This window comes from Rutidosis leptorrhynchoides, chromosome 11 (genome assembly GCF_046630445.1).
Source record: "Rutidosis leptorrhynchoides isolate AG116_Rl617_1_P2 chromosome 11, CSIRO_AGI_Rlap_v1, whole genome shotgun sequence".
Taxonomy (NCBI): Eukaryota; Viridiplantae; Streptophyta; class Magnoliopsida; order Asterales; family Asteraceae; genus Rutidosis; species Rutidosis leptorrhynchoides.
In genome coordinates, this window is record NC_092343.1 from 82,181,124 (window position 1) to 82,196,542 (window position 15,419).

The window sequence follows — 15,419 nt, forward strand, 5'->3', positions numbered from 1 at the left end:
GTTTCGAAAATAGGTATCTAAGAGCAGAATGGTCGGTATAGACCACCGTTTTAGCTGGAACGAGATATGAACGAAATTTGTCAAAAGCAAAGACAATAGCAAGGAGTTCTTTTTCAGTAGTTGTGTAATTCGTTTGTGCTCCTTGTAACGTCTTACTAGCATAATAAATAGGTTGAAATCGTTTTTCAATCCTTTGTCCTAAAACGGCTCCCATTGCAAAATCACTTGCATTGCACATGAGTTCAAATGGTAGATTCCAATTTGGAGTTATCATGATCGGCGCATTAGTGAGTCTTTCTTTAAGAATATTAAAAGATTTGACGCATTCTTCCGAAAAGATGAATGGAGCATCCTTTTCTAGGAGTTTATTCATAGGAGTGGCAATTTTAGAAAAATCTTTTATGAAACGTCGGTAAAAACCGGCATGCCCTAGAAAACTCCTAACTCCTCTAACATTGGTGGGATGTGGAATTTTAGTAATTACATCTACTTTAGCTCTATCCACTTCAATTCCTTCCTTAGAAATTTTATGACCAAGAACGATGCCTTCTCTAACCTTGAAATGGCATTTCTTCCAATTAAGAACTAGATTTGATTGCTCGCATCTAATAAGCATTCGTTCAAGATTAACTAGATATGCTTCAAATGTATCACCGAAGACTGAAAAGTCATCCATGAATACTTCCATGCATTCTTCTATCATGTCGTGAAAAATCGCCATCATGCACCTTTGAAAGGTTGCAGGGGCGTTGCAAAGTCCAAATGGCATGCGTTTGTAAGCAAAAGTACCATAAGGGCACATGAACGTGGTTTTCTCTTGGTCCTCGGGTACTATTGGAATTTGAAAGTATCCAGAAAAACCATCAAGAAAACAATAGTAACTGTTTCCAGCTAACCTTTCGAACATTTGATCAATGAAAGGTAAGGGAAAGTGATCTTTTCTGGTGGCGTCATTTAATTTTCTATAATCTATACAAACACGCCATCCTGTTACAGTCCTAGTAGGAATAAGCTCATTTTTTTTCATTTGTGATGACAGTCATGCCACCTTTCTTAGGCACGCATTGAACTGGGCTTACCCATGGACTATCAGAGATTGGATAAATTAAACCTGCATCTAGGAGTTTAATAATTTCTTTCTTAACAACATCTTGCATATTAGGATTTAGTCTTCGTTGGCGTTGCACATATGTTTTATAACCTTCTTCCATAAGGATTTTATGTGTGCAATACGAAGGACTTATGCCTTTAATATCACGAATCTTCCATGCAATAGCTGGTTTATGAGCTTTTAGCACAGAAATGAATTGAGATTTTTCATTTTTCGTAAGAGAAGACGATATTATTACAGGTAATTCAGATTCACCATGTATTAAGCGTATTCCAAATGGTTTGGAAGTGGCTTTAACTCTAATGTCGGTGGTTCTTCTATCGATGATTTGTATCGATATCTGTCTTCCTCTTTTAGCATTTGAAGTTCTTCTGTTGTTGGTTTGTATTCATTAGCCATGACTGCGGCTAACAATTCAGCTTCATCAATTGGTTCAGTTCTTTCTCCTAAAGAACATTCTCATGTTCCTTGTAATTCTGGAAATTCTTTTAACAATTCTGCATGTGAATCTATAGTTTGAATATAATAACATGTATCATCTGCAGATTATGGTTGTTGCATGGCTCTATCCACAGAAAAGGTAACTCTCTCGTCCTCTATACTTAGGGTCAGTTTCTTACCAAACACGTCTATTATTGCTTTAGCCGTGTTTAAGAATGGTCTTCCTAATATGAGAGGAACTCGAGAATCTTCTTCCATGTCTAGAATAACAAATTCTACTGAAAATACTAAAGTACCAACTTTAACTAGCATGTTTTCCATTATCCCTCTAGGATATTTTACTGATCGATCGGCTAGTTGTATACTTATTCGTGTTCGTTTTAATTCTCCAAGGTCTAGTTTAGCATATAATGAATATGACATTAAATTTATACTAGCACCTAAGTCTGCCAATGCTTCTATTGAACTAAGACTACCCAGAAAACATGGAATTATAAAACTTCCTGGATCAGAGAGTTTTTCTGGTATCTTATTCAACAAGACTGCAGAATAATTAGCATTCATAGTAACAGCCGAGAGTTCTTCTATTTTCTTTCTATTTGTGATTAGATCTTTCAGGAATTTAGCATATCTTGGCATTCCTGAAATCACATCAATGAAAGGAAGATTAACATTTATCTGTTTAAACATATCCAAGAATTTCTATTGCTCGGCTTTAGGTCTTTCTTTTCTCATTTTACTTGGGTATGGAAGCGGTAGTTGGTATGGTTTAACATAAGGCTTTGCCTTAACTGTATTCTCTTCATTAACCTTTTCAACTACCGGCTCTGTTTCCTTATCTTGCTCAGGCTGTGGTGCCTGTGTAGTAGGAATAGAGTCCTCAGAATTTACAGGAATTTTAGGTGGTTTAAGTGTAATACCACTTCTTGTGGTAATGGCTTTAGCTGTTTCATCCCGGGGGTTAGCATTTGTATCGCTAGGTAAACTCCCCGGTTTTCTTTCACCTATTAACCTTGCTAGGTTGCTTACTTCTTGTTCCAGATTTTGGATAGAAGCTTGTTGATTTCTAAATGCTTGAGCATTTTGTTCATTGGTTTGTTTCTGAGATGTGAAAAATTGAGTTTGAGATTCAACTAGCTTCGACATCATGTCTTCTAAATTTGTCTTTTTATCATCGGTTTGTGGTGGTTTAATTGGAAAAATAGGTCTTTGCTGATTGTAAGTATTGTTAGATACTTGTTGATTGCTAGGACCTTGTTGGTTGTTGTATGGAACATTTTAGTTATAATTCTGATTGAAGTTTGGTCTTGGCGGTTGATAATTATTCTGATAATTATTTTCAGGCCTTTGGTTCATGTATGAAATATTCTCTCTTTGTTCCATTGTTTGTTCAATACTGAGACAATCTTTTGTCAAATGTGGTCTTCCACACTGCTCACAACTAATTTGTATTGAGTGAATATCTTTAGTCATCTTTTCCATTTGTCTCTCGAAAGCATCTATCTTTGCGGACATGGAATCAAAGTCATGGCTAGAATCGGCTCTAGCTGCTTTAGATGATCTAATATCTTTTTCTTGGTGCCACTCATGTGAGTGGGAAGCAGTGTTATCAATAATTTTGTAAGCTTCAGTTGCGGTTTTCTTCATAATGGAACCACCCGCTGCTATATCGATGTCTTTTCTTGTAGTGATGTCGCATCCTTGGTAGAATATTTGTACTATTTGATAAGTGTCTAAACCATGTTGCGAACATCCTCTTAACAACTTTCTAAATCTTGTCCATGCCTCATATAGAGTTTCATTTGGCTTTTGCGTGAACGTAACAATTTCTCCTTGAAGTCTTACGGCTTTAGATCCCGGAAAGAATTGTTTAAGAAATTTTTCAACTAAAACATCCCATGTATCAATCGCCCCTTCAGGTAACGATTCTAACCAATCTTTGGCTTCTCCCTTTAAAGTCCAGGGAAATAACATGAGATAGATCTGTTCATCCTCCACTTCTCGGATTTTAAATAGAGTACAGATCCTATTTAAGGTTCGAAGATGTTCGTTTGGATCTTCCTTCAGCGGACTACTAAATTGGCATTGATTAGTTACCATGTGTAGGATTTGTCCTTTGATTTCATAATCCAGCGCATTAATGTCTGGTTGAGTAATTGCGTGACCTTGGCTAGTGCGTTTAGCCCTCATTCGGTTTTCCATACTTAGAGGTTCCAGATTTTCCATGATTGAATTTGTTGAATCTGAATCACTAGAGGATTCTGATTTAATGGTTTCTTCCTCGACAATCTCTGGATGAGTGATTAGTGGTTCAGGAGGAATGATTAGTGATTCAGGATCTCTGAATTATCCCTGAATATCCTCCGGATTCTCAATTGTGAGGTCGGGTTCAAAAAATGGATTATCGAAAATTTGAATTGGAGTACTTGGTCGACTAGATGACGATTCTAAAGAAAAATCAACGGCGACAATATTGGCTAGATGTCTTGATCGAGTTACAGGTGGTGAACGTATGAAAGGTGGTGAACGTTTTGCTCGGTGCATTCACTGAATATCCTATTAGTTATAAAAATAAAAATTATTAAAGTTATCAAATTAATAGACTTTTCTGATTTTGCCTAAGTTTCGAATAGCCAATAGATGCAGCAGGTAGCCAGGACCCTTTAAATCGGAAGCCCACAACTCGCCACTAACAAATCCAACTATTACTACGAACAAAAAAATTTTGGATGTCTATCAATTTAACCGCTTAAAATAATTTTTCGTCGAAGTTTAAAGAAGATAAAGAAAATTCTATGTCCTAAAAACTAGAGCGTCGAGAAATAAGAAAGAAAAAGAATGAGTCGAAAAACGTCGAAAAATAAAAGGTCAAAAAAAAAAGCGTCGAAAAATAAAGGTTGAAAAATAATAAAATGCAGCGTCGAAACTTAAAAGTCTATAAACTAAAAATTAAAACTTACGTCTAAAGGTATTAAAACTTAAAAGGAATTCTATATCCAAAACGGCGATAACTTAAAAGGCACTAAAATCTATTAAAACTAAAACGATAAGTGATGTCGTAAATTTCTAAAGCGCCTAAATCTTAGTCTAAAGAAAAAGTACTTAAGGAATTTTACGACAAATCTTAGAATTCTAGAAATAAAAATAAACTACGGCAAAGACTAAGTTTAAAACTAATTACGAACGATAAATATACAATTACGATTAAACTAATAAAAAGATTTCAAAATATATAAATAAGCTTAAAGTTATAAAAATACTATTTTTATAAAAATATTATTTTTTTATTTATTTTATAAAAGTATCAATTTTATATTTAATAAAACAAATTAAAAACTAAAAACTTAAACTTAATTAAAAACTAAAACTAATTATTAATTAACTTAACCCTAATTCTAATTAATTAATAATAATAATTATTAAACCAAACCCTAATCTGGTCGGACTAGGTTTCAGGTCTGTCACCTCAGCTCATGCGATCGCATGAGTTGAGGGTTAATTTTCCATGCGATCGCATGGTTCGTGGATCCAGGCCAGATGTTGGGCTGCTACAGTGTAGTGGCCCGATTACTTTTTATATTTTTTTTCTTCTGTTTTTAAAAAAAATATTTATATAAAACTTATAAATAAGAAAAATTTAATTATTATTTTTTTATAAATTTTCACAATAAATAAAAATATAAACTTTTTAATTTAACTAAACTTAAAAATATAGATATATATTTTTCTTTTTCTTTTTATGTTTTTATATTTTTAAAATTTAAAACGTATTTTTACAAAAATAAATTAAACTTAATAAAAATCTTTTTTTTATATAGCGTTTCGCTTTCGGCGTTTAAGAGTTGTTCCCCGGCAGCGGAGCCAAAAATACTTGATGTTATGCGAGGTGTATACGAAATAATTATATTTTTATTGCGAAATATTATTAAATACGGTACAATTTTACACAAGTTATTTATTTATTTATAGAGTGGATATACCTAAACCTTGCTACAACACTATAGACAGTGTACCTAATAGTACAGTAGTGTAGTTTTTAGTAAGTCCGGTTCGTTCCGCAGGGAGCTAGTCAAGTTTAACGCTATATTTTTTTATTTTAAACTATATTTGTATATATATATATATATATATATATATATATATATATATATATATATATATATATATATATATATATATGCATATATATTTAAGTAGTATTATTATTATTATAAAAAGGGGTTTTTTTAGCGTTTAGTGACCGGTTTGTCGATTTTATGTCTTAAGTCACAATTAAAACCTAATGTAAAATATTAAAAATAAATATAACTTAATTTAAAGCGTAAAGTAAATGACGATAATAAAATTACGATAAATAAAAGTGCGATAATTAAAAGTGCAATAAATAAAATGACAGTAAATAAACGTGCGATGAGATATAAAATAAAGGAATTATGCTTATTTAAACTTCCGTAATCATGATGTTCGACGTGTTGATTTTAGTTTATTACCATGGGTTAATTGTCCTTTGTCCTAGATTATTCAATATGTCCATACGGTTTTTTATCCATAACAGTCCATCAGTCATAAATATAAAGTGCGAGTGTCCTCGTCAAATTATCCTTAAACCCGAAGTCAAATATTCCAACTAATTGGGGACTTAAACTATAATAAGGTTTAATACATTGTTAATGATTACACCAGGTTATCGACTGTGTGCAAACCAAGGTTTTAATATTTTTTTATCAATTACACCAAGTGTCCTTGTATGTAATCCACCCCTGTTTTAATGAGTCCATTGACTATTAATCCATTCCCGTGTCCGGTTAAATGAACGATTATTAGTATTTATAAATATCCCGCCCATCGTGTCCGATCGAGTGTATATGGTTATTTATATATACGTCAAATTGTAAATCTCTATATTAAATTAACGAACTATCATTCAGTTAAACAAATATAAAGCCCATTAATAGCCCATAGTCCAATTTCCATAAATGTCGGTCTTTTGTCCAAACCTCAATTATGGTACAAAGCCCAATTACCCAATCTTTAATATTTAGCCCAATATCACGATTACTTCGGCTTAAATAAGCATAATAATAACTTAGCTATGAGACATTAATTTAAAAAGGTTGAACATAACTTACAATGAGTATTAATCGCGTAGTGTTACACGGACAGAATTTCGACTTACAAACTTAAAACATTTGCCACTATAACCTTATAATTATTAACTTAAAATTAAAATTAAAATTAAAATTAAATTATAAATATAAATATAAATATAAATATATATTGAGAGTGAGAGAGATTGAATTATATTGTGTAAAATTCGTCCGAAAAACGCTGAATGTATAGAACCTGACCTGCTACAGCAAGCCATGCGATCGCATGGGTTTTGGGCAGGCTAGCCATGCGATCGCATGGCAGCCTTTTCCTGCACACAATGATTCCAAAAACGTGGGCTGCTGCGTATTATTTTAATATTTATAATATAATATATATAATTATATATAATTATATATATATTATATTATATTCTTGTGCATCGTTGACTTGTAATTTTAGGTCCGTTGCGTCGCGCTTTGATAGTTGGTTCATGTCCCGGTTCCGAATTTTCAAACGTCCTTTCGTACGATTTAATATCTTGTACTTTGCATTTCGCGGTTCGTACTCTTGTAACTTTTAGACGTTTCTTATCAATAAATTGAACTACTTGAATTGTATTTTGCACATTTTAGTTTTTTGGTCGTTTGCGTCTTCAAATCGTCGAATCTGTCTTTTGTCTTCACCTTTTATTATTTAAACGAATATCACTTGTAAATAGAACAATTGTAACTAAAAGCTTGTCTTTCTTGAGGGATAATGCTATGAAATATATGTTCGTTTTTAGCATTATCAACCATAAGCTAAAAAGCTAAGATCTTTAACAAAATAATGAAAACCTAAGCTAGAAAGCTTGGATCTTTAATGTTCTTGAAGATCCTTAAAGCAAAAAGCTAGATCTACAAGTTACATGAAGATCATAAACAAAAGTTTTGATCTTTTAACAAAAATAAAGTGATCTTAAGCTATAAAGCTTAGATCCATCAAAGTAATGAAGATTCAAAGCTAGAAAGCTTGAATCTTTGATGTTCTTGAAGGATTCAAATCAAGGTTTGAATCTACAAGATATAACAAGATCAAAAACTAAAAAGCTTGATCATTTAAATGATGATGATGATGTCGTGAATATGAAGAAGAGAAGAAGAAGAAGAAACTTTTTAGAGTGAGAAAGACTAGAGAGAAAATTAGAGAATAAGTGTGTGTGAAATGTGAATGAGATCAAGTGTAAAATGGTAGGAAATAGCTTGGTATTTATAGGAGATGGGGGTGGTGGGGAGGCCCTTAGGCCGTCGGTTTTGAGGGGGACAAAGGGGGGACAACTTTTGATTTTTGGTTAATGGTGGTCTAAAGTTGATGCTTATGTTGTGAAACAACCCAATCCGTATTTAAACCGGCCCGTAAATTTTTTTCTTTAATACATTGATATTTAGGTCCCAATTATGTTTCCAAAACATCATTAACACAATTAATAAGTTCAATAAACTTTTTAAACATTTAATACATAGTTAAATTTCCAAATGAGCATGGTGAATGGGAATACGCTACCCAATCCTAATAACTCCAAAAGTACACTTCTAAAGCAAACTACGCGAGTCCACTAGTCCCCATGCTTACCCGAGCCATCGCCTCCATGCAAATCTATAAAAATGTAAACAATGAGAGGGTAAGCTAACGCTTAGTGAGTGAGAATATACTACATACATATATATGCATAAAATGGACACGTCACACAAGTAATCAAATAACGCATACCGGCGCATCCAAGCATAAAGGCAAGCTAAGCTAAGCATACCGTACAATCACTAAGCAACAAGCTAAAATAACAACAAATATAAGTTCACTAACGATGATGTGAACAACGCCAATAAGCTACACCCAGAGGGTTAGCTACAACACAACAATACGACAATATATAAAACAATATATAAACGTCCAAGGTTAACCCCTTAACCCAATACCAAAACCAACTACCAAATACCAAAATGAAGATTGGCCGAACTACACGAGCCTTAGTAAATCCGCATCCACACGAGACTACTATCTTCAATAACACAACAACATCGAGGTTGGCCGAACAACACGAACCTTAGTAATCCGCAACCACACGAGATCACTACCTTAATAAGATGATCGAACTACACGAGTCATCGTGAATCCGAACTACGCAAGACTCACTTTCTCAATAAGATGACCGAAACTACACGCGTCATCGTGAATCCGCATCCACACGTGATCCACTTCTCAAATCACAACTCAATACTAACCCTTCGCCATTGGGGTTGTATAATTCACATCACAAGCATATGTGATATCGTACACACAAAGTGTGCACCTCGCCAAAGGTGGTCAACCAAGATGCACAACCGTGCCAATTGGACCTATACGCAAGTCCATCAAAATCCACCTATATGTGAAGTGAGTTCCATAACCGAGAACCACTTCACCCGACCCGCACCCATCCTACACATACATATGCACATATGATATTAACACTCACCTTGTCGCCTTGATGAATGCCACCGAAATAATCCGCAACTCGCCGATGGAATGTACCTATTCCATTATCAAAAATACAATAACACAATTAGGGAGGATTTACAAACCAACCCAAATTGACAACTAGTGCAATCTCGACCCAAATGCACCTTCAAGCACAAACCTCGCCCAAACTAACCAATAAACACTAACACTAGTGACAATGGTCCTAATAAGCCAATTAAACCCGAACACAGGTGTTAAACATTTGTCTTGCCCAATTTGACACCAAAACCGTAATTTTGACCCATTTCAAAATTAGTCAACCAAACACAGCCAAATGAGTTCCAACACTTCCATAATCACTAATCATAGTGATTACCCTCAATTTAAAGCCCTAAACAAGGCTAAATCATCAACCAACCCAAAAACCCGCCTTCATCACTAATAAACCCGAATCTTAGTTATTATCTTCCATTAACAACTAGTGGGGTTTCCTTTATGAACTCACAATCAAAACCGTAGATTTAGATGAAGAACACAAAAATGAAATTCAGAGTTAGTGCTTACCGCTAGTGTCACCTTGTAGCTATGAACGGGGAGAACAAACTTGTCTCTTACGATTTCGATCAAAACCCGCTTCTTCCTTCCCAAATCTCACTTTGAATCAAATGGGGTTTTGAAGTTTGAGAGGAAGTTAGGAAAGAAAAGGAAAAAGAAATGAAGAAATGAAATGAATGGATGCGATTAAGATCTCAAATCTGGCTTACACGCGAAATGACCAAAATGCCCTTGAACCTCATTTAAAATTACAAAAACCTGGTACCAGTCCGCCCAGAACGCCCCGCCGCGGCCCCAATCCTCGCGCCGCAACATTTAACGTGATTTGGTGGTTGCCTTAACATGCCTCCTGATCCTGAATTACTTGCATTGTCGCGCCGCGAACCATTCCTCCGCGCCGCGACCTTTAACTTGGTCTGATCACTTTTCTAGCATACAAGAACTTTAACGCACGAACATGTCTCAAATCCTTCATACACTTATCGTACATACGCGATACACCTGTAAATCATATACAGGGAAAATGGGGTGTTACAACTCTCCCCCACTTAGATTCGATCACGTCCTCGTGATCCTAATCACTTAACCACTCCGAACCTACACGTTATGGTTCTCAAATAAACGTTTCAATCCGACTTCCAACACATTTCTTATTAACCCTGAAGTCCGGAACTCATTACGTAACTCATTACGCATAGAACCCTGTTGCAAATTTCGCAACTCATTACGCATTTCTGACAAATCGGCTGAAGTCCGGAACTCCTCGAAGAATTCCTTCTTAAACTCGTCCCACGATAACACCATAAACGTTTCACCACCGACAAGGTCAATCTTACCATCCAACCAATCCTTCGCCCTACCCCGCAACACACTAGTAGCGAGTCTCGTCTTCTTCTCGGGAGGGCATTCAATAGTGCGAAAACACCCTTCGACAGCCGAGATCCAAGTTGTGCTCACTAAAGGATCCGGTTTCCCGTCATACATTGGGGGTTTAGTCCTCATGAAGCTCTTAAGACAACGCTCCATTTCACTACTATCCTGAAATTCGGAATACTTCCCATCCATTTCTTCTCGAAACGCACTCATTTGCTCCACAACGGCGGCCGCAACTCTAGCGTTAAACTCCACGTCGTTCGTCTCGATCCCATTTCCCGTCGCCATTCTAAGGAATGCAAAGCGATTAGATCACGAACGTATAAAGTACACACACAATACCGCCCCCATCTTGCTAAACACTCGTCGTACATCACTTGCTAGACCCGATTTGCACCCGTAATAAGGTTTGCAAGTCCTTATTACGCACACACGCCGCATCAACTCGTTAGTACAACGACCGCCTCGCTCGATGATATAAACAAACACAAACAAAATTCTACGCGATATGCATATACGCGAGAATTATTATCACAACACAATTAATATATTAATAATATCCGCATTACTAATATAAACGTTAGTCCACCTACAAACAAGGCACTAACTATAACCTATTCCGACCCGTAATCCTACAAGTCCCGCAACAAATTAAACACACACAAAAGTCTAAGTCTAGGCACCTATCTCAAGTCACCTAAATCCCTTAGACCATGCTCTGATACCACTTGAAACAACCCAACCCGTATTAAAACCGGCCCATAAATTTTTTTCCTTTTAATACGCTTTAAATAACACTTTAGGTCCCAATTGTGTTTCCATAAACATCTTTAATACAAAAGAAGGTTTAATAAACCTTAAAACATTTAATACATTGATTAATTGTCCAAACGGACATACACGACCCGACTAGTTTAGTTTCCAACCAAAACCAAGCATGGTGATTTGGGACTACGCTACCCAAATCCTAATCGAATACAAAAGCAAGATCTTCTAAGCAACCTAGCGAAGATCTCTAATCCCCAAGCTTACCCGAGCCGCCAAGCATGCAAACCTATAAAAATGTAAACAACGAGAGGGTAAGCTAACGCTTAGTGAGTGAAAATATACTACATACATATATATGCATAAAATGGACATGCCACAATAAATAACAAATACCGCATACCGGAGCATCCAAGCATAAAGGCAAGCTAATCTAAGCATACTGTACGATCACTAAGCAACAAGCTAAATATGCATCAACAAACATAAGTTCACCAACGACGATGTGAACAATACCAATAAGCTACAACCAGAAGGTTAGCTACATCGCGACAATACAACATTATACGTATACAATATATATACATATATATAACAACGTGTAAAACACCCAAGGTTAACCATAACGCTATGGTGCTACCGGCTCGTGGTTCACACCATACACATTTGAGTCATACTCTTTTATAGTGCTACCGGCTCGTGGTTCACACTTTGTTTTATAGTGCTACCGGCTCATGGTTCACACTCGATACTACCGGCTCGTGGTTCACATCTTAGTTTATAGTGCTACCGGCTCGTGGTTCACACTCGATGCTACCGGCTCGTGGTTCACATCTTAGTTTATAGTGCTACCGGCTCGTGGTTCACATCTTATCGCACACATGTTATGGCACTACCGGCTCGATGGTTCATACCATAACACCCACAAATAAATACGCCATATACACGTACGTATAAATACTCCACTCACAATATTAACCCTTCGCCATTGGGGTTATATAATCCACATCACACGCCCATGTGATAACGTACACACAAAGTGTGCACCTCGTCAAAGGTGGTCGACCAAAACGCACAACCGTGCCAATTGGACCTAAACACAAGTCCATCAATCCACCTATATGTGAAGTGAGCTCTATAATCGAGAACCACTTCACCCGACCCGCACCCATCCTACACATACATATACATATAGGATATTAACACTCACCTTGTCGCCTTAATGAATGCTTCCAAATAATCCACAACTCGTCAATGGAAAGTACCTATTCCATTATCATAATTACAACAACACACTTAGAGTGGATTTACCAACCAACCCAATTTGACACTTAGTGCAATTTCGACCCAAATGCACTTCCAAGTACAAACCGCGCCCAAACTAACCAATAATCACTAACATGAGTGACAATGGTCCTAATATGCCAATTAAACCCAAACACAAGTGTTAAACACTTATCGTTCACAAAAACGCCCATAAACCCTAATTTTGACCCATAAAGTCAAAATCTCACCATATACAAGTTTTGACACCAAAACATATTTAACTCGGTTTTATACTTCAAATTAATCCATTTTAAGTTTATAAACCTCATCGAATCGACATTCGGGTCATAATCATCAACAAACCCTAATTTTGACTCTAGTCAAAATTAGTCAACCCCAAGAACCCTAATGGTCTCCAAAACATCAATAATCACTAATACTAGTGATTATACACCATTCTCAAGTCTTAAACATGGTTAAATCATTAACCAACCCAAAACCCGCCTTTAACACTTATAAACCCGAATCTTGGTGTAAATCTTCAATTAACAACTAAATGGGTTCCATCTATGAACATACAAGGCAAAAGCCCCAAATTTGAATGATGAACACAAAAATGAAATTCGGAGTTAGGGCTTACCACTAGTATCACCGTGTAGCTAAGAACGAGGAGAACAAACTTGTTAACTACGCCAAAGATCAAAACCCGCTTCTTCCTTTCCAAAAATCCCTTTGAAATCAAATGGGTGTTTGAGTTCTTGAGAGGAAAATGAAAAGAAAAGGAAAAAGAAATTAGGAAATGAAATGAATGGACCAGATTTGAGGCTATAATCTGCCTCATACGTGAAAAGACCAAAACGCCCTTGAATATCTTTTAATATTACAAAAATCCGGAATCAGTTTGCCAGCATGGTCGCGCCGCGACCCTATTCCTCGCGCCGCGAGGATCAACGTGATCTGGTGCCATTTTTTCCAAGCTTTCTGATCCTGATTCCAGTGAGTTGCTGCGCTGCGGCCTTCTATGTCGCGCCGCGACACAAAGCGTGACCTGACTCCATTTCTCGCACCCATGACTTTAACCCTCGAACATGTACCGAACCCTTCATACGCCTAACGTACATACACAATACACCTATAAATCATATACGGGGAAAACGGGGTGTTACACTTGTAGTGCGCGAACACGTCTAATACGCAACTGCCGCAAACACGTGAGCAAAATACGACTATTGCATCACTATTCACACCAAAATGGTCCTTAAGACCCCACCATTGGCGTATAAAACAACCAATAGATCACACAACATGAAGGCTGGCCGAAAACTACACGCGCCTTAGTGAATCCGCAACCATACGCTACCTACTACCTCCACCGCACAACAATCGGGATTGGCCGAACTACACGCGCCCTAGTGAATCCGTACTACACGAGAATCACTATCCCAAAAGAATGACCGCATCCACACGTGTCATTGTGAATCCGAACTACACGAGACTCACTTCCTCAATATAATGACCGCATCCACACGAGTCATTGTGAATCCAAACTACACGAGACTCACTTCCACAATAAGATGACCGAACTACACGTGTCACCGTGAATCCTCATCCACACAAGATCCACTCCTAATTCTCAACACAGGAATGGTACTCGCATTTCCCACCGGTACTCGCATTTCCTGATAGTGTTATACCATGCCGATATAACACTACTCCCATCACACACGCTCTTTTGGCCTAGATCAACGAGTAGTGTAACATCGCGCACTGCTACACCATAGTGAATCCTAACGGATACCACTAACCATACCCACGTCATGGTGATACCGGCTCCGTGGTTCACACCATACGCATCGCCATGATGCTACCGGCTCCATGGTTCACATCATAATTCACCCGCACATACTATGGAACGACCGGCGCCGTGGTTCATACTATAGCACACAGATACTTACGTACGCGTACACAACGCCAACACAATCGAGCAAGAACCACCTATATCGCACATAGGCACAAAACAATAATTCTCTAAAAGAGAATCCGACATGCACATCCCTTAACCGAGGGATCTCACCTTGCTCGTCAAACCCATCCATTATCTCTCAACGAGCACCTCGGTGATGATTTAAATTCAAAACCATAAGTACAATTTATTCCAAATCGTACTCTTACCACAAATCGACCAAATCTAGGTCCCGACACCAATTTCGAATCTACTAAGAGTATCATCCTAAACCTCACACTAAAACATCCTCGTCTGGGAGTGTAACTCCCCCACTTGGAACTACGTTCCATAACCGCACCTTGTACAACCGTACAATGCTACCAAGGGTAGAGTTTACTAACAATTGGGTTCACACAACCCATCACCACATCTTTCTCCAACCTTGAGCATACGAAAGATTTTAACAAATCCTCAAACACTTCGAACGAAGAGTTTACCACAACTCACACAAACTTCATTATTGCAACCTTCCAATTGCTATAGTTTTCCAATCTCCACCTAGTCACTCATGTACCTAAGGGTTTCTCTCCGGTACCCTACGTACAATGTAACTGCAACGCCATCAGAGTCAAATACCACGCTAGTAGGTATGGAAGAGGCACCTATCGGTGCGTTCCGTAGACTCCATTACCAACGTTCATCGAGATTCAAAACACTCAACCTCAAGGGTTCTATCCACCCGGTGAACCTCATGGTTCCACCATTCTCAACACAGAAGCGAACACGCGCTTAACAACCGAACACCAAAGCCTGTTCCCATGGCTTGGTAGAAACATTTCCCAAATACCAAGGAATGCTTGGTTGCACGAAGTCTTACGCCCTTCACCCGACAAT